Here is a 27425-nt window from a genome sequence, read left to right on the forward strand (position 1 = left end):
TCATTAAATGGCTAGAAACTTCCTTCTTAAACATCATCCCAAACCCCATGCAATGTGACACGGCTTGTATATACAGAATCATAATGATAAGCATGTAGGACCTACTGTTGTACAATAATAGAAACAGAAGGCATAGAAACAGAACAAAGCAAATCAGATATCACATGTTCTCATCCAATAAAGTAACACAGAAACGTACCATCAAAATTAACAAAACACAGATCATAACTGAATAAATCACATACCTTAAACACATCCCTAACAAAAGCATATTATACACTAAAAGATCATACTTACTTAGCTTATATCCTATCAAACATACGTACAAATACATATTCCACACTAACAGATCACAAAATATCGAGATTTGTAGCTTAATCCATATTATATGGACCCTACAAAAAGCTTATGTTTGATCTAAATGACGTTTATGGCCTTAGGGAAAATTTAAAAATTTTAGCCCACAAGCCCATGTGGCTTCACATAATGTACATGTCTAGCCTGTGTGGCTCACATTAGTAACTCACACTGCTTAGAAGACAACCTAGCACACGACCATGTAGCTCAAGTCAAAGAGTTACATGGTCTGGCACAAACCCTTGTGACTTAAGTCAGAAAGTTACACGGTCTATCACACGTTCGTGTGTCACACACAACTTACCACACGGCCTGGCTCACAGTCATGTGGCATCGATAACCCCAATTTTGGCCTTCCTCGTTCGCTGATTTCTCAGATTTTCGTTACACACCTAATACAATTTTGATGTAGAATCAACAATGATGATCCCGAAACATAAAATGACGTTCAAACGTCCAATCAGATGATTTATTCACAACCAAATCGCTAAACTAACATCTAAAACCGAATTTACGTCAAAGAAATTCAACACAAAATCTCAAACATAAACTTACGCTTACCTTCAAGAAACAACAACACACCAACCCAATTTACTAGAGGATCGTTGAAGGTTAACCACTCCTCACCTACTAGGAAAACCAATAATCGAAACCACTTAATGTTTAACCCAAAATAAAAGGTATCTCATGAAACCAAAACAAACCCAAACTCTTTAACCAACAAAATCAAAATCACTTACCCGATAGGAAAGCTCGTCAACTAATCAGAGAAGAGGAGTTGACAAATAATACACTAGTACATCATAAAACCAAAAGAAAAGAAAAGATCAATTTAAAAGGAGAGCAAAAAGAAAAGGTAGAACAAAAGAGACGAAAAAAAATTGGGAAATGTGGGAGTTTTTGGAGAATAAATAAAAATATAATCTAATTAAAAAAACTAATTTACAAAAACATCACAAAAACATTTCCTTATTACTTTCACAAATTCTCGAACATAAAACCAAGGTAAGCTAACAAACACCTTACCACCGAACCAACAGGCTCATTCTTAACCTCAATTGATCGAAAATATTATTTATGCCAGATGATCAAGGATAGAGGTTAAGACAAAAATAACAAAAATTCCAAAGAAAGGATTTGAACACAGGGCCTCAGACACACTTCCAGAGAACTTAACCACTATACCAATTTAAATCACTTTGCAAAATTTTTAAAATGTTAACTCAAAATCAAGATGTAACCACTCTTGGTTTCACCAACTCAGTTTCTTCTAACCTAGTTTTTGGGATGTTACAGAAATCCTTGCGATGGTTTTCTATCGAGGAGAAGTCAGAAAAGAGGGATCGAATTGATTGTTTAGTAATTGAAGGCTAGAGCCCCAGCGCGAGCCTTTGTGGTCAGAACCTGTGAAGAGGATGATGCTACCGATGTTGTAGTAGATATTTTTATTTTATACTCAGCACTTGTATATGCTTTAATTGACCCTTGGCCATCATATTATTATATTAATTCTAGCTTTGTGAAATCGAGGAAATTGATATCTTAATTTTTTAAAGTCACAATGGTTGTATCTAGTCCTTTGGGACAAACCATGTTCGTTAACCAAGTGTATAGGTGGTGTCCATTATAAATCTAGAATAGATCATTCCCTTTTGATTTGTTAATTCTGCTATTTGGTGATTTTAATGTGATGCTGGGAATGGATTGGTTGGTCGAGAATGAAATGATTTTGGACTATTGTAAAAAGAAGTTTTCAGTCCAAATTCTGAATGGTGAAGTTATAGAAATCAATGGTATCAAATTGAGTGGTTCAACTTGTACCATTTCTTTAGTTCAAGGATGTGAAGCATTCTTAGCCTATATTATTAATTCAAACTCAGATGAAAGTCAGATAAGTAAGATTAAGATAGTATGCGAGTTTCAAGATGTGTTTGCTAAGGGATTACCAAGATTTCCTCCTAATCTCAAAGTGGAATTTGCAATTAAATTTTATCTGGGTACAATTCATGTGTCAATTGCTCTATACCGTATAGCGCCCACGAGTTGAAAGAGCTGCAAATTTAGTTGCAAGACCTCCTGGACCTCATCTTTGTACATCTTAGCATATCGCCTTGGGGAGATCCAGTGTTGTTTGTTAAAAATAAAGATGGGTCGATGCTGCTTTGCGTTGATTATGGGCAGTTGAATTATTTGACGATTAAGAACTAATATTCATTGTCATGTATCGGTAATTTATTTGATCATGTCACACCCGATATTCATTAAAGTCCATAATTAAGGAAGAATTGAGAGTTAATTGAAAGAGATAATAAGCTCGACAGACTCTACTAAAAAATCTGGAAATTTTAGTGGCTAAATGGTAATTAGTTGGGTCTCAATTTCGATAATTAGATGTGGATCTTCGGTACGCTTTCCACTAAATTGGCCCATCATTTGCAATATTTGGAACATAGTCGACTTTAATTGAAATGAGGAGCCTCAATTTCAGGCCTTACAATTGTCGGATTGAGTCCTTGAATAAAGGCACAACACATTGATAGATTGGGCGATCTCTGTCATTAGCAACAATGATCGGATTATAAGTGTTGTAAAAAGCTCTTTGGTTTTGATTTTGTCGTGAAGGGTACATAATCACCTGAAAATAGAAAAAGAAATAAATTTAAATAAAAATAAAATAAATTGAAATCAAATTGAAAAATAATTATCTTCACAAATAATAACAAAATATAGTCACCGGCAATAGCGCTAAAAAATTTGAATGACGGAAGTGTGAGTGTACACAATCATTAACAAGTAATAAAGTGACAAGTATGTTGAATTATCGTACCCACAAGGACTGTATAATCAAATATTTATGAAATGTAAAATTAAACAATTTGGTGGAGGAAAAATATGTTGATTTGAAAGAGTGATCTAAAAATAAAACTAATTTAACTAAGTGATTAACTAAGAAAATAAAATTCCAACGCAAGATTTCTAAAAAATGAGTTTAATCAATATGACATAAAATTGTTAGATCAATCCCATTCTTTAACTTAGAATAATTAGAACTATGGTCATGTTATTACGAATAAATTCACGGCAACTTGGTACATTGTTAACTAATGCACATACTTACTTAGTAAGCCCATTAATATCTCAATAATATCTCTATGTCAATTCAAACAATTAATCAATTTTTTTATAAGAAAGTATAAGGTTAAGTGAGGTAACAATTCCTCTCTATATTAAAACAATTTAATCAAAAAAATCTTACAAGTTATGCAAGGCTAATGTATTGTTTAATATCGTCGCTAATTTTAACCCTCAACTATCTTAGAAGATTAAACATACACCAAGTAAATATTGTGTCAATTAATTGAAATTTCAATCCATTTACTAATTAATTCAATTGTTACCTTACAATTAAAATGCAAGTATAACATAAGCATGACTTTAGTTAATTGAACAATTTACCAAGACTTAATAACAACACAAACACATTTTTGACAATCTAAGTGGAAAGAATGCAATTAATCTAACACGAAAGAAATCTAATTCATTTTAATTAATTTAAGAAAAACAACACAAAAATATTCATGTTCATGATCACAAAATAAATGAGAAAAACAAAGAGAAGGGAACTAGAAAACAAATCCTGGTGTTTCTTTGAAGCAAACTAGTGTGATCCTCTTCTTCTCTGCCCGTTCTGTCGATCGAAGACCTTCATGAACACTTAAACGATACTACTCTAAGGGGCATGATAGCTCTTTTTCAAGAGGGGAAATCGAAAAGGGAAGGAAGCAAAGAAAATGAGAAAACAAGAAAAGGAATGGAAGAGAGAAGAAAGTAAATGATGTGTGAAGTGAGGGATGATAAATGAGGAAGTGAATGGGGCTTTTTATAGTGGGAGATGGTTGGTAAAATTAGCCAAAAATAGCAGCCAATCCCTTTCCCATGGCCGGCCATGCTAGGTGGAAGGAATAGTTTACTCAAATTTGCTATTTTTAGCTTGTGGCTAAAAATAGAAGGCATGAAAAGGGGGACGGGTTTGAATGGCATTTTAGAGAAGTTCAAGGGCTGATTTGCAAGTGTAAAAATCAGTTAAAATAAAGTTATGGGGTCAACTATATGGGACAATTTGGGCTGCTCTAATGGGCTTGTCCATCCTCCCTTTTTACTTGCTCAATTCAGGCCCTTTCTCTTCTTCGAGCTGCTCGTTTTTTCCCGATAAAAATCAAATCTGACCAATTGATTCGAGGAAATCCAAAAACATAAATTTAAGTTCTCTATGGTTTTTAATTCATCATCTTTTTCTCCCAAGGTGCCTCATACGTAACAACCCAAACCTGGCCTAGACGTTATTGCCAGATCTGGAGATGCTACATATAAGTATATAGTTTAAATCCAGTTCCTGACTATTTTGGAAAGGAACATAACCTTATGGTATCTAATAAAAATCGTTTTATTTAGAAAACATGTTTTCCATACTTATTTAATTAAAATCGTTGTTTGTTTACATTTTCTAAATGAATCAAATATTTTGCAGCGGGAATTCTTAAAACGTTATATTTTGGAAAACCAAATTTGTTTTCTTGAAAATAGTTGATTGTAGAAAAATAGTCGTTTCATCGAATGTCAAGCCAAAAGCCAAAATAAAAGTCCAAATAAAAAATAATCCCAAATGTCCAAAGAGTCCAAAATTTACAAAACTCTGAAACCTAAATTTAAACAAGTCCAAGTTAAAATAGAATGAGTTTACGAAAATGGGGACATAATTGAGCTCCGGTTGCATCGACCCGCCTAAGTCTGAGGGTTACTTGAAAGTGTCAGACAAACAGAAAGTGAATTTATAACTCAATTTGTAACTTACAAAAAATAGAATTACAGATTTATTTTCAGATTTGCTACATAGCAGAGTAGATACAAATGTTTATCTCATGCAGAATCAGAATCATATACAAATTACAATCCTACCCTCATTCGCTACACACCATCTCCAACCATCCCTACACACTATATAGGGTCTTAAAGACCCATCTAGCCGTACACACCACTTAGTGTCTGTACGACACTTTTTAGAATATTCGCAGCAGTGCTGCCAGTATAACAGACGAGATATCGCCTTTTACAAAATGCTTCCTCTACATAAGAGATGTCCCACGCTATAATCAGATATAAACGGAAATAATAGATGCTAGAATTTACGTATCATACATACTCGTATAAAAGATATAGAACATGTTTTATACATAACAGATCATACATATCGCATCACAGTACATGAACCTTATACATATTATACATGTATTTACGTCAAGTTTCATACTAACAGATTAACATAATTCATTTTTTATAGCTTATATAATTGCATATCGACCCCACGAAAGGCCCACAATTGATTAGGATGACATATATGGCCCTAGGGAAAAATTTTAAATTTTGGGCCCACACGGCCCAACTTGCCTAGCCCATGTGACCCACACAGCCTAGCACACAACCTACCACATGGCCATGTGGCATCGACAATGTCCAATTTTAGCTTTCGCCGTTGGCTATTTCTTGGGTTTCTCGTTATACACCTGGTCAAGATTCAATATGAACACTCCCACGAGATAACCAGTACCTAAAAAGCACCGATTGAAACACTAAACTAATAACGCAATTGAACGATTTAAAAGGACAAATTTCCCAATTTTCCTAAAAAGAGTATGCTCCCAAAACTTAACTTGTCAATGAGTTAAACATTTCTTGAAATTCTCCTAACAAAAACCAATTATAATGATTAATTCGTACTCACTTAATAACAAAACTAAACGCACAGAAAAGAGGTAAACGTCACTTATGATTCAGTCCAATTGCCCACTAATTAGCCACAAGAACCTGCCTGATGATAAAAAAAAACAAAAAGAAATGGCAAGAATTGTCGTTTGAACCAAAAAGAAAGAAAAGAATGTGTGTGGAAGTTGAGAGAAGAGGAAACAACAAAAAAAGCGTGACTTGTGGGGAGGAAATTTTAGGGAATAGAAAAGAAAATTAAAATAATAACAAAATAGCCACTAATTAATTATTATTTTTAAAATCAATAAAATAGGATAAAACAAAATAAGATCTCACAAAATCCACAACTAATCTCAGTTAACCTGATAACTACCCACTTTCTAAGAGTTTAAAACCCACACCAACTCCACCAACTTAACAGCAGACTTGAAATAAACAAAAAAAAAATCACCCAGACTTGAAATAAACAAAATAAAATCACCCTACACCCCTACTACAATTTGAAACAAGGACCTCCACCCACACTGATGCCACCCAACCACTGAAACAAGTACCCATTAACAACAAAATTTAAAAAAAACAAAATTTTAACAAGTTAGGGCGTTACATCATAAATAAATTCTTCCAAGGTGATTGTCAAGCTGATTTTTCACCCTTTGTGCAAAACTGTCGAAAATAGATAAAATTGTGCAAATTTATTCTAAAAATAATTAAAATTCAATATGTTTCATAAATTGAGTTCTATTTAATTATTTTATAATTAAATTATAAAATTCGGCAAAAATACTTAGAAATTGCATGAATTAGTTCTCGAAAGGTACTGAAATAGCCTATATATTCTTGTGTTTTCATGCACCAACTAAATATTATGTCAATTAATTATAATTTCAATCCAATTAATAATTAATTATTTCATTACCTTACAATTAAAATGCAAGCATAACATAGACATGGTTTTATTTCATTGAACAAACTACGAAGGCCTATAACAACACAAACATGATTTTAGCAAATTAAGTGGACAGAATGCAATTAATCTAACATGAATGAAATTTAGGTCATTTTAATTAATTTAAGAACATCAACACAACAAGTATTCATATTCATGATCACAACATAAACTGAAAAAAAATATTAAGCAAAGAGAACTAGAAAATAAATCCCGGTGATCATCTGAAGCCAGACCAGTAAGGCCTTGAAAACAAGTCTAGTAGTTTTAGGTAAGTTTACCAGGTTTCGAGTGAAAATTAGGAGTTAATCGGGTTTATTAGTGATTTTTTTAATTTAGTTACCTTAATTTTATTTAAAATTTGGTAAATAATATTCTAAAAATAAAAATATTTTTAGAAAAACTAATTTTATGGTTTTAAATAATTTTTGGGTAAAATAAATATTTTGGGTCTAATTAGAATTGAAAAATAAATTAAAATTGAGGTTTAATTGAGAGAATTTAAAATATTAACTAAATAGGACCATTTTGCAAACCCAGGGAAATGTAAGAGTGGTTTTATAGCAAATTATCCTTATTTTCGGAATTCTGGAGGGGAAGGAGTATTTTGTAAAACAAAGGAAATGTGGGAGTGACCTGATGGTAATTTCCCTAATTTTTGAAAATCAGGTGGGAGTTTTCAATTTTAAAAACACTGCAACTACCTCACTTTGCACACCATTTTCACCCAAATTAAAAGCTTTTTCTCTCTCTTTTTTTGCTCATTTTCATAGACCAAAACTTTTACTCTCTCAAAATTCTCTCAAAAATCTCCATGAAAGTTTTTCAAAGTTGAGCAAAAGTCATCCGAAATTTCTTCAAGGATCTTGATCCACTTCTAAATTGATGATTTGAGATCAATTGAAGGTAATTCTCAACTCTAAATTCATTTTTAAGTTGTTTTCAATCATTATTTGCTATTTAAATTGATTAAAATGGATTTTCAAATTTTGATTTCTTCTTTCTTGAACATGGAACTCAATAATGGTGAATCCATGATTTTGAGTTGGAATCCAAGTTTTAATGGATGTCTAAGCTTAAAATATGTTTGTTAAGAGGTTTTTAATCATAAAACAAGAGATCAAACTCCTTTGGCTGATCAATTTTGATAAATTCGTTTTTAATCAAGAAGATGAGTTGATTTTTTGAAAAATTTTAAAACAATTTAATGGATGAAATTATCACTTAGGTTTTATGTTAATAGAAGATTAATAAAGTTTAGAAGTGGTTTGTGGTGCTGAGAAGGTCGTTTAGTTGATTAATTTTATGTTTCGAATTAATTGTGCAATTCCGATAAGGTAGATTAGAGAAACGATTTAGATCCCTATACTTTATGAAATTTTGACTTTCTTGATGTTAATGTTAGTTTGTAATGCTTATTTTGTCACTGTTAAAGCTTCACACCGAGATGAGGATGATGCTAACCGGATTTGAGGCTCAAACTTACTAACTTGAACACACTTTTGTTTTAAAAATAAAGTGTAGAGGTGAGTGATTTTAAAGGATATTGGTAAATTCGTCTAGTTATGTGTTAAATTGAAGTTTTAAATAGTGTTTTTAATGACTTAATCGCATCTTATTTGGTTGGATTTACAAAAATTAATTTTATTTTATAAGAGCATTATTGCAATTGGCTTTTGGAAAATTGTGTGTTAAGATTTTGGCATGATTAATTTGGATTGAATAGATTGTTAATTGGAGCATGAGTTACTGAATTTTTGAGCACTTGATGTTGGTGTTATGATTGGTTTAAGATTCATGGACAAAGGCATTTATTGTGCTTAATTATATTGATGTTGAAATTGATAAGCTACATGCTTTTAATGGCATTTTTACATCTTAAATCAAGTGCTTAAACATCACATTTTATGCCTCGTATGTATGATTATATTGGTAACATTGTATGGTGGATCCATTGGATATAGTTGGTATGCCATAGGATTTTTGAGTACTCACCATTATAAGTGTTATTTGTGAGCATATGGCTCAAGTAGTTCTAATTTTTGGAGTAAATAAGGGAGTGTTGAGCTTGTGTCTCCACTCAACAGGACTATGAGGCGATATAAGGGAGCGTGTGGCTTCGGCCCGCTCAACCCAAGATTGTTTTTGATATGTAGGAGTTTAGAGATCCGTTTATCCAATGTATGATCACATGTTTAAATATTTCCATGGATGTATTATGCCAATATAAGTGTATGTTTATAAGTTAAATTATGTTTTCATATGCCATATTAAATTAGAATTTTATTCATGGAATAGCATATGCTATTATGATTATGATATGTGATATTGTTACTAAAATTTTAATGCTTAATTTGCCTGGATTTATGTACAAATTGGGTGCGATTTACTTATTGTTTTTACGATCATTCATTGAGCTTTTTAAGCTCACACCCTCACACCTTTGTGTAGAGACTTTTTTGGCTTGAGGAGTTGAGGAGCGAGCGCAAGGCCGATCCAAGATTAAGGCTCGGTAGTAGCTTAGCGATTCTTCTTTTAAAACAATAGGGGGCATTGTTGAGAGTCCATATGGTGATTGATAACATGGTGTTTGAAGCATGTATTTTATATTAACATAGTTTAATTATAGCTTGCCAAGTAGTGGAATACCTGTGGCTAAGGTATGTACCTTGTGTGATATAATTGATGGCTGCTAAGTATGATTATAATTTAATCCTAAAACATGATTAGATTAATTGAAGTCTTTAACAATAAGGAAACTGGATAATATTTTAGAATTAGACTTGTGAGTGTTAAATTTTGGTAGAAATATTCTTAGATAATATTTTGGGTAATGTAGTAAAAGTTTATAAAATTTAAGTTTTATTTCCTATTAATAAACTAATAATTAGACTTAGTAAATGAACTCGATTGAAACTAAAATTTTTAGGGTTGCATAAATTGGCTAAAAGAAGGTAGGTAATCATTTAGAACTAAAAATGGGACTGTTTAACTTTAGATGGTAAAATGACCAAAATACCCTTTGGGTTAAATAATTAGAAACAGTTTAAAAATGGTTCACAAAATCACTTTTGCATTAAAATTAGATAATTAATTAGTTAGAATTGAGGTCTTATAAGGTTGGGGTGTGTTTTGGTTGGTTTTGAGCTGGAGAGTCACTTCGGTGGCTATTGTGTCGCTTCGGATTCGGGTCGATCCGTCCCGATCGAGTTTGAAGGTGTCACAAGACTAGTGTAGTTCTCCTTTTCTTTGCTTGTTTTGTCAATCCAAGGTCTTCACAAATACTTGATTAATGCTACTCCAAGGGGCATTCTACCTATTTTTCAAGAGTTGAAATCGAAAAGGGAAGGAAAAAAGAAGGGAAAACAAAGATGAATGAAAGAGAGAAGTGAAAGAAGAGATGATTGAATAATGAAAGGTGTAGGATGAATGATTTGATGAGAAATGAGGAGGTGAGGAGAGGTATTTATAGTGGGAGATGTTAGCTTGTATTAGCTAAAAATAGTAGTCAACCCCCCTTCCAATGCCACAAGTTATGAAAAACATAGATGCCATGGCTTAATTGTTATTTTGTTATTTAGTGCATTATTTGTTATTTATAAAAGTTAAGGCATTCAAAAGTGTTTAATGGCAATTCGAAAGTGAAAGTGTACAAGTTTAAAGGTTGTAGAATTGACATCATGAAAATTGGTTTTTGACGTCGCGATGAGCAATCGATGATGCGATGACAAGATGTTGTAGTCAAAACGAGCTCAATTCAGTGAGTCACATTGTGATGAGGGATCTCCTTGATGTCGTGACGAGAGATCGACGTCGTGACAAGCTCCTAAGTGCTTGAGTTTTCATAATTTTGTCCCAAATTGAGTTTTGTTGTGTCTGAAAGTTTTCTATAGCTCATTTTAAGCTCAGTTAAGCTAGATAATCATATTCTTGATGCATTATGAATGTTTATTTGGTAGGGTAATATTTGAAGTTGCTCCGACAATGAATGTGACATCCCGGTACCTTGACCTCAACAATCGGGTCAGGTAAGAGGTGTTACAGTAAGAAACCTTTTCATGTAGCCAAATGTAGAAATGGTGAAAATCCTTCGATGCAATAAGAAATAAATATGGGCACAGTAGGTTCTATTGTCAAAGCCCTCTCTTTGGATTGAAAACTTCATAGATATTACCATTTAAAACAACCAAGTACAACACCAAGCACACACAATGCATAAGTAAAGAATCCATCCATAGTGAAAACCCATCTATAACATCATTCCTTTGAGAAAATTCCATACAACTCGGTCATAAGTTTTTCTTATATTGAACTTGAGAGGAAAAGAACCATTCCTTCCCATTTTCCTTTTCTTGAAAGCATGCAAGATTTCATAAGCCACAAAACATTATCTAATATTAATCTCCCAGGGACAAACGCCCCTTTTGCCTTATCTATACTTTGCTAAAAAAAACTATCTGAACCCTATTGACAATCACATTTTAGATAATTTTATATATCACCATACACAAACTAATAGGCCTGAACAGTGACATCTCAGGAGGATTACGTACCTTTAGGATTAGCATAATGTATGTGCCATTGATGTTCTGCACGGAGACCTCCCTATTCAACACCATAAGGTAGTATTTAATCACATCATTCCCAATTATGTGCCAAAATATTTAGAAATCTAAGGTTTGCAGACCATTTTCGTGTGTGAAATGATATGCAATTTGTGCAAGTATACACGTCAAATCAAGTAATAAAGTGATGAGTGAGTATCGTTCCCACAAGGATTGAATTGAGGCATAAAAGTGTTCAAGTTATTACAATAAAATGAGATTAATGTTATGGAAATGCAAGAGTAAAAATGCAATGGAAATTATGAGAATAACTACGCAAATAACAAATAAATTAACAAATAAACAACTAAGAATGCTATGGCAAAGATTCAATGGAAAGGGATAAGGGATATACAATGTTGATATGAAAGGTTGGAATTACTAAGAATCTACCGTTACTATCAGAAATGCCTCAACAAAATTGTAATCAATCTACTGCTCAGAAGAGTTCTAAAGTGGTCTACATCTTTCGAGAGTAAAAGCCTCATGTTACCTTGCCTATGTCTATAGGCCTTTTATTGGCAATCATCCGTATTTATGGAAAGTCAAATATATGTTTATCAAATAATGGAAATTCAAAGATATGGGTATCAAATATTGGAAAATCAAAGATATAAGTATCGAGATATTGGCATAAGAAATCTGAGATATTTGCAATATTTGGTCCCTAATTGCAAAGTGACTTTGCAAGTTGATCCCTGAACCTCACCTATAAATAGGCATAACCATATCTCATTCTGTATCTCATATTTGTCATTCTGTACTTAAGGCATTGTTCTCTCTCCCTCTCTCTCTCTTTGTAAATTCTCACTTGTATTTTAGAGTGAAATATATTTGGTAGTGCCCGAGAACGTAGGCAAAATTTGTTGAACCTCGTTAAATTCTTGTGTTCATTATTGTATTATTCTGCATGAATTGTGAGTGTGATTGTAGTGATTTATTGTGCTATTAAATTACGATTGAGGAATATTCTAGCTAGGAAAGACTTGGTACTTAAGCGATCCTTGTAATCCACCTCTCTTTCCTAGGAATTGAACTTAGAGTGATTTTTTAGTACAATAATTTTACTCTTTTACACACTTCCGCACAACAATTGGTATCAGAGTTAGATACGTACTTGGGGAATACGATCATTCACGGCACTGTTCACGTACAGTAGTTGGGATTGAAGAGAAAAATGGAAAAGATATCGCCATCAGCAAAGACTACTGTGACTAATGCAAAATTTGAAGTAGAGAAATTTGATGGTACCAATAATTTTGGTATGTGGCAATGTGAGATCCTGGATGTCTTATGTCAGCAGAGTTGGATATAGCCCTTGAAGAAAAACCTGACAAGATGGACGACAAGGAGTGGGTTAAGATCAATAGACAGGCATGTGGAACAATTTGCCTATGTTTGGCCAAAAAGCAGAAGTACTCTGTCATGAGGGAGACATCAGCGAAGAAGTTGTGGGATACATTGGAAGAAAAGTTTCTAACAAAAAGTCTTGAAAATAGGCCTTATATAAAAAAGAAACTTTATCAATTCACGTATGCACCCGGTATGTCGATGAATGACCATGTGAACTCATTCAATAAAATTTTAGCAGACTTGCTCAATTTGGATGAGAAATTTGAAGATGAAGACAAGGCATTACTGTTGTTGAATTCTCTTCCTGATGAATATGATCATCTTACCACCACATTGCTTCATGGGAAGGATACGATCACATTTGATGCAGTCTGTAGTGCGTTGTATAGATCTGAGACCCGAAAGAAAGATAAAAAAGATCACAGAGATACAACTACAGAAGTCTTAACAGTAAGAGGTCGTTCGCACAGCAACAAATCTAGTAGAAGGAGTAAGTCCAAAGGGAGACCTGCCAAAGATGAATGTGCTTTTTGTCGTGAGAAAGGGCATTGGAAAAAGAATTGTCCTAAGTTACAAAAGGGCAAGGCTATTTCTGATGCATTTGTAGCGGAGAATGATGAAGAGTCAAACTTTATCTTGGTTGGCATGGCAATGGCATGTCATACAGATGAGTGGATTTTGGATTCGGGATGTACTTACCATATGTGTCCTAATAAGGACTGGTTTTCTAGTCTTAAATAAATAGAAGGTGGAGTTGTTTTTATGGGCAATGACAGCGTTTGTAAGATAATGGGAGTAGGTACAATCCAATTGAAGAATCACGACGGCTCAATTCAAGTCTTGACAGATGTTCGCTACATACCTAACTTGAAGAAAAATATCATCTCATTAGGGGTTCTAGAATCTAAAGGGCTCACAATCACTTTGAGAGATGGATTACTAAAGGTAGTAGTTGCGGTATTGACGGTGATGAAAGGCACAAGAATGAATAACCTGTACTATTTAAATGGAAGTACAGTTATTGGATCAACATCAACAGCTTCTGCGAAAGATGCAGATTCAGAGGCTACCAGGTTATGGCATATGCGATTGGGACATGCTGGTGAAAAAGCATTGCAGAGTTTAGTGAAGCAAGGCTTGTTGAAAGGTGCAAATTCTTACAAATTGGAATTTTGTGAACATTGTGTTCTGGGCAAGCAGACGAGGATAAAATTTGGTTAAGCAATTCACAATACAAAAGGAATTCTGGACTACGTTCACAGTGATGTGTGGGGACATACTAAAGTGGCTTTTTTGGGAGGTATGCACTATTTTGTTACTTTTGTTGATGATTATTCAAGAAAAGTATGGGTGTATCTAATGAAAAGAAAAAAAGAATTTGTGGATGCATTTCTGAAATGGAAGAAGATGGTGGAGACCCAGACTGATCGAAAGGTCAAACGACTTCGATCAGACAATGGTACTGAGTACAAGACTGATCCATTTCTACAAGTATGTCAAGATGAGGGCATTGTGCGACACTTTACTGTTCGAGATACACCACAACAGAATGGGGTGGCAGAACGTATGAATTAGACTATACTGGAGAAAGTTCGATGTATGTTGTCCAATGATGGATTGGGCAAGGAATTTTGGGCTGAGGCAGTTACATATGCGTGCCATCTAATTAACCGGTTTCCATTTGCTGCAATAAATGGAAAAACTCTTATGGAGAGATGGGCTGGTAAACCTGCTACTGATTATGATTCTTTACATGTTTTTGGTTCCACTGCATATTATCATGTAAAAGAATCTGAGTTAGACCCAAGAGCAAAGAAAGCATTATTCATGGGTATAATTGGTGGAGCAAAAGGATATCGTCTCTGGTGTCCTGATACAAGGAAGATTGTTTTCAGTAGAGATGTGACTTTTGATGAATCAACCATGATGAAGAACAAGGATTCACAAAAGGATAACAAAACCAGTGGCACTTTGCAGCAGGTGGAGCTTGAAAACGTTAATGATGATCCAGCTAATATTGAAGGAACAAATGATGAAGAAGTTTCAGTCCAAGAACTTCTACAGCAACATGATTCAATTGCATATAGGAGGCCAAGAAGAGAGATTCGTATGCCTGCTCGCTTTGATGATATGGTGGCCTATACACTTCCAATTGTAGATGATGATGTTCCTTCTACTTACACAGAAGCAAGAAGTAACCCTGATGGTGTAAAGTGGAAGCAAGCTATGAATGAAGAAATGCAGTCTCTTCATAAAAATAGGACTTGGGAGTTGGTGACACTACCTAAAGGAAAAAAGGCAATTGGATGCAAATGGGTATATGCAAAGAAGGAAGGATTTCCTGGTAAAAATGAAGTTCGATACAAGGCTAGATTGGTAGCAAAGGGTTATGCTCAAAAAGAAGGAATAGACTACAATGAAGTGTTTTTCTCCAGTTGTGAAGCATTCGTCTATTCGGATTTTGCTAGCGTCGGTTGCGCAATATGATCTTGAACTAGTTTAGCTCGATGTGAAGACCACATTTTTACACGGTGATTTGGAAGGGGAAATCTATATGACTCAGCTAGATGGATTCAAGGTTGCTGATAAAGAAAATTGGGTTTGCAAACAGACAAAGTTGCTTTATGGATTGAAACAATCTCCGAGGCAGTGGTACACGCTTCCGCACAACACCTTTAATACGGTACCTTGCACTATTCCTTCTGTATGAATACTGCTCTATGTCTAAAGTCTACTACAAGTATCTATCGAGTACTTGCTCATATCATTCAATTTGGTCCAACTAATCCAACCTTTTCAGAGTAGAATTAGTTTACAGCCATCCATGTCTAGGTATTGCACGCATAAAATTTAGAAATAAAAACAATTCAATGAAATAGTAAATTAAATCAGATTTATTCTTCAACCATTAAAGAAAGTAAAGGTTTTATCATGTAATCTCAACCGTATGAGATTTAGCTCATCAGTTGGTGAATAAAATTCAAAACCAAAATATCACTCAACATCGTTTCCATCAAATCAATTCATGGTGAAATAGTGAAGAAATAACAGAAGAATGATGGGAAAACAGCTTTCGCGTGTCCAGTTCACACTTTAGCGACACAGTGTCCTATGGTGGTTGAAAGGGACTGCGTTCGCCTTCCTCTTTCCATCTTTACTCAATTGCTACCCTTTAGTTTTGCCTATGGATCTCCACACTTGTTCATCGTTTTTTCTTGTTCGCCCTTTAAGTTTTCCTCCTTTGGCTTTTTATAAGTTTCTTTTCCTAGGGTAAATCTAACAACTGAAGATATTTTTTCCTCTTTTTAAATTTTTTTTCTCAACAACCCAAGGTTATCTTCTCCTCTTTTTAATTTTTTTTCTAGGATAAAAACTATCATCCCATGATTATTTTCTCCTTTTTTTAGGAAGATTTTTCTGGTACAAGTACAGTTAAGCTGAAACTGGTATGCGTTGAGCGTCGACTTGGTCTTCCAGGAATTGCCACGACATTTGTGCTAAAGAAATGTCCAACCTTTTTCCCTGAAAAACCTTCATTCCTTTATTTCTCGCTCCCCATCCTACCCCTGCCAAACCACCAAACACACCCATACCACAAGCAATTAAAAGTAACAAATAATAATATTTAAACACCATCCAAACTTCTTATGCAATGAAAATTATGAATGGAATATCCTAAAATGCAACTAAATTTATTTAAGTACATGCAATTAGCTATGTCTAAAGGCATGAAATATAACTCTTTTTAAGAGTTATGACAACCCCCAAACCTAAGTTATTGCTTGTCCTCAAGCAAGATATGCATGAATGCATGAACGTATGAATTGTTATAGCAACATAATCACCTTTGTATTGTTAGACCATTAAGAGAGCATTTTGTACTTTAGTTCTTAGCAATCTTCTATGTCTAAAAAGTTGATCAAATTTCATAAGCGTGTTTAGCAAAGGCAATGTAGAAAATATTGCCTTAAAATAAAGAAAATCTTAAACACTCATGCAACTTTCACTATAGCAAGTAAATTCTTATTTACTTAGTTCATCTTTTAACTAACTCAGTTTTGCCTTTTTTTTCATCTAACCTTATACATACTCAAATATGTACATATCCATTTATTATGCCTATTTATTTATTTATTTTTACTAGGGATTCAGCTCGTCACATGATTCTTTGACTCGCAATTACAATGGAGCATACACTAAATTGTCGAATACTCAATCATGCCACGATTTGAATAATCACTCATGAAGCTAAAGCTTTTGAATAAAAAGATGAATAGAGCAAACAACTACCTCATTAGCTAAGCCCGTTACTACAGTGGAGTGCCCTTAATTTTCTTTATTACACACTCTTACTCAAACTCACCTTTCTAGTCAATAGCACGATAGAGCAAACAAAGTGGTGCTGACTTACTCAGCAATTCTAAGCATTGGAGTATTTGATGGCACTTTTTTAAAAGAATTTTCTTAGACATTGTCACTTTATTCATTATTTGGTATTGCCTTGTTACTGAATATAGCTTCAAGAGTCTCTAAGTTTATCAAAAGAAACTTACTATGGATCAATTGTAATTGGGATTAGGACATCCTAATTTTAAGGATCAGTTTGTAAGAAAACTATCCTAAGCTAAAATCACCTAATCCATTGTCACAACTTTCTAAGTTTATTAAAGAGTTAAGCTCCTCATCGAACATCACAAACAAATCACACTCATCACAGTCTAAACAATTCATGGCAGTCATGTGTGCCATGACAAAATGAACGATAAATAAACAAAAAAAATACTAAAACAACATGCTCAACTAAATATCTAATGCAGTCTAGATGCATAATACACCCCTAAACCTAAGGCATGCATTGTCCTCAATGCATGTACAATTATGAATCATGAATGCAAGAACATATATATGCACATAATGAGATGTAATAAAGGAAGAAAAACTTCTCGAGCTTGGAATTAAATAATGGTACATTGATTGTGATAAGTGGTCTTTCGTGCACTCATCTTATAATTCATCGGCCTTTTCAATAAATTGAGTGGTACATCCTCCTTTTCATTATCAAATCTGGTGAGTTCATCAATAATCCGATCGATCACATGATCCTGTTCAATTATCAGTTCAGCAGAAGGAGGTGGAACAACCGCAATGTTGTCCACTAGTGGTGCAATTGAGGGATTTGCTTCCTCTTTGTCATCACGGTCAGTCTCAATGCTGAAAGACTGATTTTTTTTAGTTCTTCCTCTGATGCTTTGGGTGCATTCCCTTCCCCTTCTGCAGTTTATTAAATAAAGGAAATGAAATAACTAAAAGAAATTTAAATCAACAAAATAAAATAAAAATAAAAAGAATTTTCAAGATGTTGAATTTAAACATCTCCAAGATAAATGGATTGTTTTTCTCGCTCTAAATGAACACCCCAGTAGTGCTTCAAGCGTTGTCTATTAACTTTAAATGTGACCCCCGTTTCCATGTCCTTAACATCAACAACTACATGCGGATATACATGAGCTACCAAGCATTTTTCATCAAATTTGAAAGGTTTATTTTGCTCCAGAAAAGTGCACAAAGGTCTCCGCTCAAAAGAATCTTCATCACTATTAGAATTGTTGTGGCAAAATCTCGTGAACTCTTCCTCCACTGTTGTTTCTATCAAGCTAATTCCACGGCATTCTTCATTCTCATCAACACATTTCAGGGCATTAAATACATTGAACGTGATCTGGTGATCATTCATCCTCATAGTCAGTTCACCTTTCTGCATATCAATTAAAGTTGTGTCTGTAGAAAGGAAAGGTCTTCCAAGAATAATTGGCACATCTCGGTCAGGTTCAAATTCTAAAATAAGGAAATTCGCAGGAAAAATAAACTTATCTACCCTTACCAGCACGTCTTCAATTTTACCTTCTGAATGTGCGTAAAATCGATTAGCTAGCTGCAGCATGACTGTTGTGGGTCTTGCCTTCCTAATTCCTAGCTTCTTGAAACTAGACAAAGGCATTAGATTTATACTTGCTCCTAAATCACATAGCACCTTACCAACATCATGATTTCCAATTAAACATGGAATAGTGAAACTCTATGGGTCCCTCAACTTTAGAGGTAATTTATTCATCAACATTATTGTGCACCCTTCAGTGAGAACAACAGTTTCAAATTCTCCAAATCTACGCTTCTTTGACGGTATATCCTTCATAAATTTCACATAGTTTGGCATTTTCTCCAAATCTTCTACTAGCAGTATATTGATATGGAGTTGCTTCAACACTTGTAAAAATATTTTGAACTGAACATCCTATTTAGAATTTTGGAATCACTGAGGAAAATGTAGAGGTGGTCGTCCTTTAGGTTGCTAATATTGTTTTGCTGTGGCATTTTTGTTGGCAACACGATCTGATTTTGCCATACCATTTTTTGTGTACACATTTTAGGTGATTTCTGTTATTTAGTAGGTTCTGAGATTTTTCCTGATTGCAGCTAGATTTTTCTTCCTCTATCGTGGCATCTTGAACAACTTCATCCAAATGAGTTTCACTTCTAAGAGTGATGGCCTTGCAATGCTCCTTCCCCTGGGTTCTCTAATTTTCAGTATCACTTGGCAATGCTCCTTATGGCCTTGAATTTAGAGCATTCACTATTTGCCCTACTTGATTTTCAAGAGTTTGGAGAGATGCAGTCTGATTCTGAATCACAACTTCATTTTTGGCCATATACTCCTTCAAAAAAGATTCCAACCCGGCGGTGTGTTGTGGATATTTTGTCTTGAACCATTGTGTAAACTCCCCATACCTTGATTATTCTAACTAAAATTCGAATGTTGTTTCCTCCCAAGATTGTAAATGTTGGAATAGGGATTATTATTTCGGTTAAAATTAACCATGTAGTATACTGATGCTGGGTTTGATGGGCATTACTGTTCGGTTGAGTTCATCTCCTCAGTTGCAGTGGGCTTCTCCATTGTTTTGATCTTATTAGCTAAAGAAGATACCTGAGCTGTCAATGAAGTAATTGCGTCGAGCTCCATGGTACCAAAAGCTCTCTTGTACATCTCAACTCTTATGGAAGGGTACTGATAGTCATTGTTGGCAATCTTTTCCAAAATCTCATATGCTTCATTGTAAGATTTATCGAACAATGTACCATTGGTAGATGCATCAACTACCATTCTCATATGTACATTCAACCCATTATAGAATATTCCATATGAGCCAAGTGCTGAAATCCATGCATCAGACATTTTTGAATTAAATCTTTAAATCGTTCCCAAGCTTCATATAATGTTTCATCCTCTAATTGCCAAAAAGAAGTGATGTCATTTCTAAGCTTGGCATCCATATTTGGTGGATTATACCGTAGCAAAAATCTCTGGCAAAGATCATTCTATGATGCCACTATTCCTGACGAGAAAGCATTCAGCCATGCTCCCTCACGATCTCTTAAAGACTATGGAAACAATTTAAGTCACAAGGTGTCTTCGGGAACACCCTGTTGCCTGAACGAGTCACAAACTTCTAGGAAAAGTCCTAAGTGCGGTCTTGGATCTTCAATAGGTAATCCACTAAATTGTCCTACTATTTGTAACATCTGAAACATTACCAGTTTCAGCTTGAATTTGTGGTCTGACTATCCCTAGATTTAGGTCATCCAAAATTAGAACAAACTGCTATCGAATGGGTTTGTCTATGTCATCTATCATACTACAAATAGGAGGATTAGCATCCTAGCCATTCGGATTATCATTGAGACCAAGATCATTTTCGTTTCTAGCCATTTTTCTCAGTTCTTTTCGCCTTCCTTGCTAAGTTCTCTCGATCTCTAGGTCAAAAGGATATTCGTCATTAGTAGGAATGCCTCTTCTCTTATACTAATGGAAAACCTATAAAAATTAAATACAATTAACTTAAATAAAACTAATGAAACTAAGAAAAATAACAAAACCAAATTTCACTAAATTACTTATCACCGGCAACGGCGTAAAAAACTTGTCGCGTGTGAAATGATATGTGATTTGTGCAAGTATACACATCGAATAAAGTAATAAATTGATGAGTGAGTATCACTCCCATGAGGATCAGATTGAGGCACAAAAGTGGTCAATTCATTATAATAAAATGTGATTAATGCTATAGCAATACAAGAGTAAAAATGCAATGGCAATTATGAGAATAACTATGTGAATAACAAATAAATGAACAAATAAATAACTAATAATACTATGGCAAAGATTCTACAACAAGGGATAAAGGATATACGATGTTGATATGGAAGGTTGGAATTACTAAGAATCTATCTTTACTATCAAAAATGCCTTGGCAAAATCTTAATCAATCTACTGCTCAGAAGAGTTCTAAAGTGGTATGCTTCTTTTGAGAGTAAAAACCTTCAATTACCTTACCCGTATCTATAGGACTTTAATACGGTACCCTGCACTGCTCCTTATATATGAATGCTACTCTATGTCTAAAGTCTACTACAACTATCTATTGAGTACTTGCTCATATCATTTAATTTTGGTCCAACTAATCCAACCTTTTCAGAATTAAATTAGTTTATAGACATGTTGCACAGTCGTTTATGTCTAGGGATCGCACGCATACAATTTAGAAACCAAAATATCACTCAACATCATTTTCATCAAATCAATTCACGAAGAAATAGTTAAGAAATAGCAGAAGAACAATAGGAAGACATTCATATGTCTAGTTCACACTCTAGTGGCACAGTGTCATGTGGTGGCTAAAAAGGACTACGTTCGTCTTCCTCTTTCCGTCTCTACACAATTGCTACCTTCTAGTTTCGCCTATGGATCTCTACACTTGTTCCCATTTTTTCTTGTTCGCCCTTTAGAGTTTCCTCCTTTGACATTTTATAATATTTTTTACTAGGGTAAATCTAACAACCCAAGATTATCTTTTTCTCTTTTTTAATTTTTTTCTAGGATAAAAAACTAATATCCCAGGATTATCTTCTCTTCTTTTTTTAGACAGATTTTTCTAGTACAATACAGTTGGGCTAAAACTAGTATGCGTTGAGTGTCGACTCGGTCTTCCTAGAATTGCCACAGCATTCGTACTGACAAAATGTCCAACCTTTTCCCCCAAAAAACTTTCACTCCTTTATTTCTCGTTCCTCAACCTGCTCTTGTCAAACCACCAAACACAGCCCTACCACAAGCAATTAAAAGTAACAAATAATAATATTGAAGAACTGTCCAAGCTTCTTATGCAATGAAAATTATGAATGGAATGCCCTAAAATGCAACTAAATTTACTTAAGTACAGACAATTAGCTAGGTCTAAAGGCATGAAATATAACTCTTATCAAGAGTTATCAGCCGTCCTTTCCCGAAGCTTTAGTAGGAACCATATCCTTTAGAGCTTTGGTAACTCCTTCCCCCCGAAAATTAGACATCAATGCATTATTCATCTCCTCAGAAACACACCAGGCTACCCCGAAATAGACATATTCCTTGCCACAGCTCTCTACACTTGAAAACAAATTCTAGAAATAATCAACTGCTACTCAAGTCATCTCTTCCTTGTCTAAAGTCAACGAACTGTTATATATTTTAAGCCAAAAATCCTATCTCCCTAGGTCAATTAGCTCGAACACTCTATTCAATTCCTCCTTTCTATTTCCAAATTAAGCATCAATTTAGTATTCAAAGTTTCAACCAACACATCATCGTCTAGAGCCATGTCATTTAGTTCATCTAGTCATCACATTAACAATTTTTTAGCCTCTCCCTTGCTACTATCCTATAGTCTATTAACTTCTACCTTACTTATCTCTTCTAAAAGCCAACAAGCTTCAAAATGAAACATCATTTGTCTACTTGTACCCTGCAAAAATATCATCCTAGGATTTGTATTCACCAATAATAGGTAGTGATTAGAAAAGGTATTGAGACATGCATGAATAGGGTAAAATTTATTAAATATCATTCATTGAAGTTACTAATTTTCAAGTTTGAAAAATCAATTGAGTTTTGGAAAATTTGGATAGGATCCAAGCATTTCTGGGTTTAGATGTCTTCATAGTGTTCGAAGATCTATCTCTTAGGTTTGAAACGAACTTTGAATCACTCATTTTTTAGTTTGGGAGCTTAAGTTATGACCATTTTAGTGAAGATTGTGGGAGTAGAATTTCTAAACGAGATTATTATAAAAATTACAAGTTTCGAGCTTTTAATCCTAGTTTAAATCATATTAGGCTCGATTTTTAGGCTTAATTTTTATTATATATGAGCACAATGTTTTATTTATTAGGTCTTACTATTTCATTATTTATTTATTCCAAATTTTGAATAGCTTTAAAATATTTTGTTTAGGAGTTTTATATCAACAAGAAAGTTTAGTTTAAAACTACTTATTGTTTAGATTAATTAGAGTTTCAATATACTAGAGAGTTTTATTTAGATGTACATAGATAGCATATATAAAGGTCTCTTAATTGTACATAATTAATAATTCATTCAACAATTTGAGTTAATAAAATTCTCTTTGAGTTTTTCTCTTCAAGAATTTCTCTTGAGTTTTCTTTTAGAAGAGTTTTAACAATCTTTTCAGATTGCGGGGATCATCTTCAAGTTTTTTCTTGTCGAGTTTTCTTTTTGGGGGGAATTAGAGTCTTTTGAATGGGGATGTGGATTCATCTAGTTTCCAAGGCTCTTTATGACTTCTACACGCCACTTTCCATCTTTTTTATCTATCTTGTTTCGTTTCTTTCTTATTATGCTTTGTTCTGGTTTAATTGTTTCTAATCTTTAATTCGAATTCATTTTTCTTTTTCTATCTCTTTTTACTTGTTTTAATTGATGCCCTTTTTACTTCTTAGATTTTACTTAGATTTGTTTGTGTTTCAGGTTGTGTCAAACTCCAAGTTTTCTTTCATTTTCTAGATCCCTGGCCAAATCCATGATTTGGACAAACTTGCGATCTTATTCCGCACGCATTCATATCATTTGGTATCAATTTCTTGAGCGTTTTGAGCATTCTTTCTTGGAGGGGAAATATTTTTCAGTGGGTAAATGTTTTCCAAACAATTTAAAATTTTACATACTACTTCTTAGGACTCTCTTAGAATATTAAAAAAATATTTCCCACAAAAAAAGTGATTGAAAAATATAAGAAAAAAAAAGAAAGAAACAAAATAAAAAAATATTATGTGGGTCAAATTTTGAGCTAAAACATTTTAGATCAAATCTACATTATTTGAGGAGGATCCAATTGAAATTTCATGATTTTTGGAAATTGGGAACACTTCGAATGAAGTTTGTCAATTTGCTCTGCAATTTATGGGTTTTCAGCGATTTTCATTGACTCTTAACCTTAGGTTTTCTTTTTTTTTCTTTTTATTGTTCCTTGTGTTAGTAGTTTAAAGCACGTTGCGCATTCCTTCTTCTGTGTAACATAATTCTTTAGTGTCTAGTCGATTTTGGACTCCTAGTGCCATTAGACTTGCTTTGTTAAATTGATTCCATATATTTTGATTGGTTGATATAAACACTTTTAAAAAAACTAACAAGATTAATTCTTATCTCGTTGAGAGTTTAATTTTATTTTTGTATGAAAAATAGTGAGGTTTGCTTAATTTTACTTTTCTTGAGTGTTGTGTTCTTTTCAGGCATTCACAACGATTTGTGATACTATGATTGGAAAGTTTGAAAGGGATCAAGAGATTCGAGATGCTCGAGACCAATAATGGGACACTATTCTAGACACAATCAGTAAAATTTTGGCTAATTTAAGTACCCAAATTGAATGTTTAACTCATAATTGGGGCGATGATGACAGTGTTGAGGTTGAACAACCTCATGCTTGTGGAAATAATGCGAGGCGTGTCCCTCGTGCTAATGATGAGACTTTGGTTAATAATGACAGTGGTTGCCTTCTTTGGCTAAACCAAAGTTCTCTAGTCCACAATTTTGTGGAAAGAATGATCCAGAGGCTACTTTTGATGGGAAAGTTGGGCATAAATTAGTATGTGACTTTAAGAAAAGATGGTCAAATGAAAAGAGGAGTACAACTGTAACACCCCTTAACCCCATACCATTGCTGGAACAGGATTACGAGGTATTACAGAACATATTGGATAATTTACGATTAAATTCACAAATAAATAACATACACATTATAATTTAATGATTTAGTCCCTTTCATGGACCTTCAAGGCCCAGAATATGTATTAGAAGTGGATCGGGACTTGTTTTAGTGCTCCGAAAAATTTAAAAAAAACTCAATATAACCCTTTTATAATTATCTAACCCTAATCACACTAGTAAAATTTCTTTCTTATACTTTCAGTCATACGATCAATCAGTTTCATATTTCTAATATGAGTTATAATTTATGAAACTGGATTTCTTAAACCCTAAACCCTAAAACCCTAATCATATAACATTAAACATGTAAAATTTATAACTCAAAAGAACTAATATACATCCAGTTTCATATTTCATATTTAATAATTCATCAACAATATCATATACTAATGACTTGAATTTGATCAATTCATGAACCTTAGATTCATGCTTTCAAATCTCACAATTCGACTAACAATTTCTTTCTTATACTTTTAGTCGTACGATCAATCAAATTTATTCAACTCTCACATTTCGATTGTAACGCCCCAAAATCTAAGTCTTTAATTTTTGCATGATTTGATACAAATTGCTTGTTTTCTTCAATGGCTAAGCGATTTGGGTGTGTATGGGAGTGTTTGAGAAACCTAGGTTCAAGTCTTGGCTTTTGCAGAATTTTTAGTTTTTCCCTTAAATTAATCTGAACCCTGGTATATAAGCCTTATAAATACTAGTACTTGTTTTATGACACAAAGAGCTTATTGATCCAGTGGTAGGTGGTGTGTGAAGTATTCTTAAGGTCAGAGGTTCAAGTCTTGGGTTGTGCAAGTGAGTAATTATTTTGCTGCCTGAGCTATATAGGTAGTGGTGTTGGACTGAAACACAGTTGTGGGGAGTTTGAACGGATTTTGAATGGAGTTTTTGGGGGAGTTGAGGAGTAGTGGGTGGAGAGATTCAAGGAGGGATAAGGGGAGTGATTTGAGGAGAAAATTTAGTAATGGGTTGAGAGGAGAGTTGTGTCGTTTGAGGAGGTTTCAGCTTGGGAAATTCAGCTGGGGTTAGGTTGTGCCGAATTTGGTCTTAGGCATTTTGGGTAATTAGTGTTTTGTATTGTTTTTCTGTTTGTCTTGGTTTTGGTCAGTTTCGTTTTGCAGCTATTGGTTTTTGGTGATGAATTTTGGCAAGTTTCTTCTCAGGTTTGTTCACTTTTCTATTTAGCTTTCTCTTTCCCTTTTCTCTCTGCTTGCCAAATATTCCTCCCCTCTTATTTTGCTGTTGAATCCTCTTTTCTCTTTTCCTTTTTCATCTCTCTCTTGGCCGAATCTCTTTCCTCTCCTCCTCTTTTTCTTTGATTGAATATTCTTCTCTTTCTTTCTATTTTGATTTTTACCTTTTATTATTTTCTTTTCCTTTTGAATGAGAACTATCTCCCTTCAGGTTTAACCGATTGTCATCTCTCTATTCGATCACTCCCTGCGCAGATCTTCTTTTCGCTACTTTTGCTATTCCAGTGCTGCAAGTATTACAGATTATCGGTAAAGTTATGATACTCTCACTTTTTGTTTTAATCGGTTCCTTTTCATTCTTTTTCTTTAAGCCGAATACCCTTCTTGGCCACTATTATGGCCTAATTTAGTTTATGAAGATCTGTGTTGTGGTGCAGGTAATCGATAAGTGGGTGACCATTTTTGGTTGAGGGTCTTTAAGGAGTTAAGTCACCCTCTATCAAGCAAGGTAAGGATGGTGTGTGGTTTAAGTGTCATTAAGAGGGTGTCTTACTTTATAGGTCTGACTTGTGTCTTGATTAGGTTCGTGTGCATGGAGACTTGCACTCTTCTCGTAAACAGGTGTGTGATCACACCCCCCTCAACTGCAAATCGGCAAAAGCTGAAAAGCCGAAAAAGACAACATTTAAGGCCATATGAGCGTGCGAACGCTCGTGTGGTAAATCGAGCCTACGAAGCATGGTGTTGGATTGTAGAGGCCTCCATGAGCGTTTTCATGGACTTAGGCCGTAATGGGCCACGTTGGGATTAAATGGGCCGTGTGGGCCCAGTAGGCTCGTAGGCCCCGCACGAACGAAATCCACAAACTGTGGCGAATATTGGACTGGGCTATAAAGTTCTCATAGCCGTGGTGGATTCTAGGCTGAGCGGGCCGCACGAACATGTGGGCCCACTTACACTATTTGCCCATTTAGGTTACTTGAGTTGCTCGAGGTGACTGCGGACTTTTCGTAGGGTCAATAAAATGACCAAAATACCCCCAAAAGACAAAATAACTGAAATATCCCAAAAGGGTAAAATGATCGAAATACCCCAAA

The 27425-nt window shown here is 34.3% G+C and overlaps 1 long non-coding RNA gene and 1 other non-coding gene across 2 annotated transcripts; both read left to right on the forward strand.

Moving 5' to 3' along the window:
• Positions 1-7847: 7847 nt before the first annotated feature.
• On the forward strand, positions 7848-11055 carry LOC121218345 (uncharacterized). Its single transcript, XR_005914594.1, has 3 exons — positions 7848-7972; positions 8502-8592; positions 9518-11055. It is a non-coding gene; the product is annotated as an uncharacterized lncRNA (long non-coding RNA).
• Positions 11056-20239: 9184 nt separating this feature from the next.
• LOC121219009 (small nucleolar RNA R71) lies at positions 20240-20346 on the forward strand. The gene has a single exon (XR_005915490.1). It is a non-coding gene; the product is annotated as a small nucleolar RNA R71 (small nucleolar RNA).
• Positions 20347-27425: the final 7079 nt, after the last annotated feature.

Source organism: Gossypium hirsutum, chromosome D06 (genome assembly GCF_007990345.1).
Source record: "Gossypium hirsutum isolate 1008001.06 chromosome D06, Gossypium_hirsutum_v2.1, whole genome shotgun sequence".
NCBI classification, from domain to species: domain Eukaryota; kingdom Viridiplantae; phylum Streptophyta; class Magnoliopsida; order Malvales; family Malvaceae; genus Gossypium; species Gossypium hirsutum.